The sequence below is a fragment of the Cyprinus carpio genome, chromosome B7 (genome assembly GCF_018340385.1).
Source record: "Cyprinus carpio isolate SPL01 chromosome B7, ASM1834038v1, whole genome shotgun sequence".
Taxonomy (NCBI): domain Eukaryota; kingdom Metazoa; phylum Chordata; class Actinopteri; order Cypriniformes; family Cyprinidae; genus Cyprinus; species Cyprinus carpio.
The window spans coordinates 18,711,551-18,719,526 of record NC_056603.1 but is presented as its reverse complement, the minus strand read 5'-3'; the positions used below and the strand labels follow the sequence as shown (position 1 = coordinate 18,719,526).

General features: G+C 39.8%; 1 long non-coding RNA gene across 1 annotated transcript; it reads left to right on the top strand.

The window, feature by feature from the left end:
- The first annotated feature begins 1,730 nt into the window (after positions 1-1,730).
- Positions 1,731-7,733, top strand: LOC122137965. Its single transcript, XR_006155178.1, has 2 exons — positions 1,731-3,146; positions 7,167-7,733. It is a non-coding gene; the product is annotated as an uncharacterized LOC122137965 (long non-coding RNA).
- The last annotated feature ends 243 nt before the right edge of the window (positions 7,734-7,976 follow it).

Sequence of the window (7,976 nt, the reverse complement as noted above, 5' to 3'; positions counted from 1 at the left end):
TCCCGCTCTCTGTGGGCTTCTTTATTTACTGTAAACTGCAGAAGCTGACATGGAAAGAGACAGATTTGTCTTTGTGTGTTTGCATTCCGCCTTGAAGGTCAGTGCCTGTGGACTCTGGGCTACGGCCACAGGGTGTAAATCAGCACTGGGTGCTGATATTTATAGATGAGCGCCCATCATTGCTGTCTGTAAAACGGAGGTGAACTTGCCAGAGGACCCTGAAACAATCTGTGAGGTCTTCCCGCTCGGCGCGTCTGCTTTGGCACACTTACGTAACATTTCCGACGCGGAATGTCAGCTGTCACATTTGCATTAGCTGTGTCCGAGCATGCTTGTTACCATTGGCCAAACAGTCAGGGTGCATACGCTCATTTATGGTGACTGGCTCGCCAATAAGCAATAAGTCTGTTTGGTCTGAGGAGAGCGATACTTTATGCATCACCCACATGCAAGGTCACTGAATGAAACAGGCCATGAATGTCCTTCTTGCTGGCTTTGAGTTGGGGCTTGTGGCTGTCTTCCAGGAATAGGCCACATCACTCAAAGGTGTAACATTAAACCTGACACAAGACAATAGCCAAGCACATGGTGGGCATTCTGAAGCGTTCACACTACCAGAGAACGTGGCAGTAAGCGGCTAGTCTTAAGCCTAACACTGCTGGAAACATAATGCCGGGCCCTTTACTGTCCCTAGAAATTCTACACCATTTTACGCTCCAACAGTTTCCCTTAAACTTGACTCTCTCTGCAGCGTACCCTTGGTCCCTCTCTCTTTTCACTCTAATCCCCCCATTTTAGGTTCCCCCAACTCATCCTCAGATAATGTCCAATCTCTCTCCTGCTATGCTATTGTGCCCTCTTCCTCATCATGAATCTGTACCCTAATTACCAGCTCTTTTCCCAGGGCCTCTTCAGACGGCGTTTGATTCTCAACCAATTAAAGCAATCAAGTGATAATCAAAATTTTAATTTGCCCAAAAATGATTGCCGGTCATGGGCCGAGGAAGATAGGCAAATTATTTCCCCCTTTGGACAGCAATTGAGGGAGAGATCAATTGTGTTTTTACATCATTTATGAGATACGTGTGTAATAAATGACATATGGTCTGTGATCAGTACTTACTCAACTGTTAAATGATCATCGTGATGCTTGTCTTTTAATTGGAAAGCTTTGAATCTTTATTTTTGACAGGTTGAGTTCAAAGGTCATGGCTTTCTTGTTACTTTATGGTGTAATGTCAAGTTTAAAGTTTGATAATGTGTTGACGTCAGGCTTGTGACTGAATTGACAATGCAAATTCCAATCCTGTTTTAATTGATTTAAAATACAGGATGCAGAATTTCAATCTGAAGTAGAAACTAATTTCAACTAGAAGTTTGTCAAGGTTAGTAAATTTTTATAATTTTTTTATTTTAAAGGTTTAAAGGCTGGATGGCAACATTTTCACTGTGAAAAGATGGGTAGACGAATAAATAATAAGATTTTTTTTATTCATTTTAATTTATTGTCAGGCAATTTCAAAAACAACAACAAACATTTTTTTAAATTTTTTTTTTTATTTTAAAAATTTAGATTAGGAAACATATATTTACTATTTATTCCTAATTTGCTGCTTATTAATAGTTAGTAAGGTAGTTGTTAAGTTTAGGTATTGGGCAGGATAAAGGTATCTAAAATATGGTCATGTTGAATAAGGCATTAATATGTGCTTAATAAGTACTAATAAACAGCCAATATTCTAGTAATATACATGCTAATAAGCAACTAATTAATAGCATGAATTGGTCCTTAAAATAAAGCGTTATTTTATTTTATGAAATGGAACGGAATGGAATGGAATAGACCAGTGCAGATGCACTCTTAGAATGCATTACCTGTGAGGAATCTCTATGAATTACAATTCAGTAAATTCCTCTTCCTGACATTCCAATTCAACTTCCTCTGGTGTGTGGCCAATTCAGTTCAATTCCAACTCATGAGTTTGAAGGCAGCCAATTATTCCAAACTTTGACTTATGTTGATGGATGATAGCAATCAAATTGAGTTACTTCTCAGTAAGGCGTACAAAGGGCTGACAACATCACTTCACCCTTAAATGTGCTGTAACTACATCCTGTAATATTTGCAGAGAGAGAATCTGCTGTCTTGGCAACAGAAGCCTCTTTTGAAATGGGTCCCCTCGGCAGCTATGAATATATGTTAGACCAGTCTGGTAGCTCTGCAGGACTATGTGAAACAAAGAGAGCGAGATAAGAGAGCGCTAGAGGTGCACTGAGTAAAAAAAGACTAAAATAAATGAGTAGGACAATGGATGACAGAGCAGAATAACAGTCGAGGGACAGTTCCACAAGAATGAGAGGAAGAGATAAAATTGTGAACGAGTGCAGAAGAAAAAAAAATGTATGAACAAGAATAGGAGCATGATAGAGTGAATGGAAGTAATGCTCTGGCAGAGAGAGAGAAGACTGTTGATGCAGAAACGATTGAATTGTAAGAGAACAGAACACATAAGACCGCACATACTCAGCCATCCATGACACACACACACACACACCGCCACGGGCACGCGGCACATCCTCAGCCGCTCTGTGCAATTACTGACATCATTCTCAGCTCTGAGAACTCCATACATCGGACTCATCTTAACCCACCCATAATACCAAACCGACCTCCGAGAGATAGAGAAATGAGGACCAGAGAGCATGATTCTATATGACACTCGTGCTCTCACGGCCAGCGTGAGGCCTTGAAGAAGCTAGTGGGCTGTAGCTTGGAGCTAAGGCTTAGTGACATGGGTAGAGGAGGAGGGAGGAGGGCTTTTTTGTTGGGAGAAATGGAGGTTGGAGCACAAGAGCATGGCACAGACAGTTTGTGACACGAGAGGCGGGCGCTGTCTTCCATGCACTGGCGGTGAAATGCACCCGCATGAGGTGTGAAGGGAAATTTCTATTTGTTGTCATGGAAACTGCCAGTGTGAATTGTCTGGAGCAAAATTACAAGTGGAGGAGAGGAGAGGAGAGGAGAGGATAGGAGAGACGAGGAGAGAAGAGAAGAGGAGAGACGAGAAGAGAAGAGAAGAGAAGAGAAGAGAAGAGAAGAGAAGAGAAGAGAAGAGAAGAGAAGAGAAGAGAAGAGAAGTCACATGGTAAATCTATTCAGGGGAGACCCTTTCTTTCATTGAGATTGTACGATTTTTTTCCTTTTAGAAACAAACGCACCTTAGGGCTGAGGTGCACTCTTTCACTATCAAATATAAACTGTTATTGCAAAAAGGTCTGTCTTTTGCTCACAGCCAAAGCTTTCAAACAGCCACTACAAACATGAATAATTGGATTTGTTGAGTTTCTGAAGTTGATATGATATATTACTCATGTCTAGCTGCAGATACTTATATAGGCCGTATATTCCGAGGTGTTCTTCTTCTCACAGTGGAATGGGTGTCTGGTTACATTTATTCCGATTGTGAGCAACTGAATGGTACATTCATGACTCTGAATAGTGCACAAACACAGTGGTGCAGAAGCGCTGTGCTTATGCGGCTCTATCTCAGAGGATTTATACTTGGGGGGGGGGGGGATAGTACATATATTTCCAATGAGCGTTCGGCAGAGTGATATATAAGGGTGTCAGGCATTGTCAGTCATCTACAATGGATATTTCCATTCGCCTGCTCAACCTTTCGGAGCACACAATGCACCGGGTTCTTTTGGAAAGGCCTCTGACTGACGCACAAACGCATCGCGGACACATGCACGCACACACTTTCAAAGGCTTCTGCCACTCATTGGGGGCCTGGGCTGAACCTGAGCAGCAGGAGTCTGACTGATATTTTCTGCTGTGACACCCCTGACCTGCCAGTGCCCTCATCGTCCTAGGTGGCCATGCGTGTATGTATGCATGTGTGTGCGTGAGACTGGGTATTAGAGTTACAAATTAAATTTTAGACCGAATGGGAATGAACGCCACTCTACACAGCTCAATGACTGTTTGGAAATGACCTTTAAACAATGCCACAGAATTCCCAAATTATGTTGGTCGGCCATAACAGTGCCAGCTTGTTGGCCATGCTTGTATTTTTACCAGTACTCTTTATACTTTATATTAAATTATTAAAAAAATATTCATTTATACAGATAAAGGATAAATTAGAACTTGTTTTGAGGGAACATTATATGAAAAGTTTGAGATTAATAGCACAAAAAAACCAAAACAAAATCAAAACGCATTACATCACGGTCTTGCCTTCCTTAAATGCACTCCAAGTCAATTTAAAATAAATGTGGATAAAAATGTTCTCATTTAAAAACATAGATATCAAATTCAAGTCTTGTTTACAGCCATGCTAAGTTGAGCAGTGGTCATGTGATGACTTTCATGCATTGTAAAAACATCCTCACATGTACACTTGCATGATTAACGATGGGCAGACATTTATGAGAGTTGCAGCATAAACATTTTGTGTTGAAGGGGGTCAGCTTTGGATTCGGATTTCAATGAGGAATGTTCGGAGGAGGTTGAGATAATGCATGGGGGTGATGTGGAGAAAATGGGAATTTTTGATCCTACAGTGAGTCACTAGCTGATTTCAATGAGGACAGAAGAGAGTGTGGTAATTTGGGATGAAATAGCAACGAAGCGACAGAGACTACATGCAGAGAACATCTCTTGGAGAGGCTGCAAAAACAAGTGACGTGAGGGTTTTATGCAGGCATGTTGTTTGATTGACAGGACAGTTTAAGGATTATCTGAATAAGTGTCATAGTTTCCTATTGAAGTTATGCCATGTTGAGATTTGCCCCCTGTGTTGAGACGTGCTGCGGCGCTCATTTTTAGAATTCCTCTTTAGCATTTATGGTGCATATAACTGCAGCATTCAGTGATGAAGTGTGTTGCATAACAGAGGTTCCTAAACTATTTCATTCTAGGATCTACTGTAACTAGAGAGGTAATGAATCTTAAGGTCCACCATGAACTTCTCAGAGTGAAATATGAGAATAGATGCATTTGTTCTCTTATAGTTCACTTTTCATATTATTAAATTAGGTATGCCTTTTTTTCAATTTCATTGTTTAAGGGTCATGATAAGCTATAAAAGATACAGATAAAGATAGAATGTATGGACCATTCAACAGAATTGGTGCACACTGCTGTCCCACAACTAAAAAACACATTTAAAAAGCATTTAAGTATTCAAATCTTAAATGTTTACTATCTATAAACCTTAAATGATCCTTCTATTATCTATTAAAACCCACAATAATATTTAAAATATTAGTGAGCTTAATATATATAAAATCACCATTTATTGGGTACATTCAACTGGTTGGTGGCTGTTCCGAACCCTAACACGTAAATTTCAACTTATAATGCATATCAACTTATAAAACTTATGAAAATGATATTGAAATAACTTTTGTTTCTTTTTGATTCTTTTAAAAAGTGAAGTTAAACAGTGATGCCACAGTTCTAAGACAGCATCGTTCACAAGTTTCTGCATTAACCTAACTAGGGCACAGCTTGAAACCCTGGGTCAAAAATGGGTTGCCAGATGATTTTAGCAAAATGTATATCTAAGATACATTAAAAATAACAAAATTAGTTTTCATAAAAATAAAATTCAATCAAAGTATAGGTATAAATATGTGGAAACTATCTGACTTACATAAGTAATAGTTTTAATTAAATGCACATCCTTGCTTTATTTTACAAAATCACAAATGTTCTGTTGTTATTTTGAGTGTGCAAAAATAAAAACACACACTTGGTCCACTTTGTATGCCAAGCACATTTTTGCTCATGTGAAGAGGATATTTCTGTCCACCCGGCCACCCACCCACCCACCCACATACACCACATATTCACAACTCGAACTTGACATCGCAGTCTGTTCATTATCAAAATGCCAAGCACATTTTTGCTCATGTGAAGAGTAAACTACAAACCATATACAAAACAAATAAAACTACTGGTCCACTTTGTATGCCAAGCACATTTTTGCTCACGTGAAGAGGATATTTCTGTCGATATACAAATGCGTGTAAACTACAAAGCCTCTACATTACAAATAATAGTTTCATTCAAATACATTGTGAATATGGAAACATTATGATTTGTGCTGAATGAGAGGTAGGCTACGTGAGCCCATTTAATGCCAGGTTCTTTCAGTTTTACTTTGTTTTGGCTTCTTTAGGTTTATATTTTTTTAATTCATTCTTGTTCTGTTCTGAATACCGTTGTTTTGGAGTGAGCTATACTAATGTATAGCTATGTTTATAGTGTTTATAATGTTTATATATTATAATATTTGGTATCATTACACTCTCTCCAAATGTTCTGCTGCTCACAAAACAATAAGCAGTAAGAACCAATCAATGAGAGCGAGTTTGAACTTAAGAAAGCTGACTGGTCACGGTATAAACAAAAATATGTTGAGGACCATACATAACCTCCAAATACATAAACCTGCGCTCACACTCATGCACACACGCACTGTCATGATCTAATGCCAGAACCTTAAAAACAATTACCGGAATGCAAAAATCCGAAATCTGACATTTTCCGGAACAGGATCCGGCTCAAATTAAGCACTGCATGTCCCCCTCTCTCATAGCTACAAGGTGTGAGTAGATGGGTCCCATCATTTTGAGGTAAATGTGTTTTCAAATCTGAAAAATCTGTGTGTAACTTTAAGGAACATCACTACCGAAAAACCCTACTCAAAAGTGTAACTTTGGACTCGTTGTCCTGCGTTCTGTTGCACGTCTAGTGCAAATCTAATTTTGGAGTGTGCAGGTAAGTGGTATGCAGTGTAGTGTTCAGCTGAGCTATGCTGAACTGTGTTGCACTGTGCCGTCTTAGCTTAAGCTGCTCTGAGGGAGCTGTCAGTCAGTCCTGTATATGGCTGAGCAGCTCACAGGCAGGGGGCATATCATTCAGCCTCACAGAGAGAGTAAGTGAGAGAGAAGAGAGACAGAAAGAAAGAGGGACACTAACAGTTTCCTGTGGGAGCAGAGCAGTTCACTTCCAGCCTCACACTGTTAGAATACCAATTCATTCATCAAAGACTCAAACCAAACACACACACATACTACAAGATTCTTTCATTTTGCCATGTACAAAGCTATTTGAATGACCTAGACTATATATGTTCTCTTTTCTTTTGCAGTGCTTTGCCCCCAAACAGTGAGTCAAGTCACAAATGAATTTCTCATGGATGCTTAATTTTCACGGACTGCAAAGACAAGCTCATTTTGGCCCCCGAACCAAGAAGTCCTTGCTAAAAATGGCCTGACTTTTTAAAGATCTTGCATCTTTTCTTCCTTTTTCATGGACAGAAATAGAATAAAATGGCTTGGGGGGAAACGAAAGGCATCCTCCTGTTGGAATACCGCGCAGGCTCCGCCTGTAAGCTTGGGCTTTGCATAAAATGAGCATTGATAAATTTAGCAGACTTACGTAACCATTCCTTCCTCAAATTCAAACTGATGAGGCAGGGAAAGATATTTATTTCATTCTACAGAGCTTCTATGCTAATGAATAGTGGAGAGGCTTTGAATGTGTCACACTGTGCTGGCTAAGTGACAGGCGGAGAGGGGCTGGGATTGGACTTGGCTAAGCTCAGATCCACATGCTGTCTCTGTGATGAACAGGACTACCTGCGAAGGGTCTGCCGCTTGGCCGTGGAACGCTCACGGAAATAAATAAATAAATAAATTCATATAAAAAGCTCTTACTTGCTGGGCTGAGATCTATATTCACTGTTTCGACTACAAATATTTTGCCTCAGTTGAAGTCCTGAGTTCTAACTCTATCTGGAATACTTGAGTGTGAAAGCCATTCAACGACGTGCAAGGTAACAGGCGGCACACACACTAAAATGCCACCTGAACATCTGTTTACAGTCTCGCATTTGCAGAGATTTGTAAACAAGCGGCCTAACATCCTAATTCTAGGTAATGGCATGTTAAAAATGCTC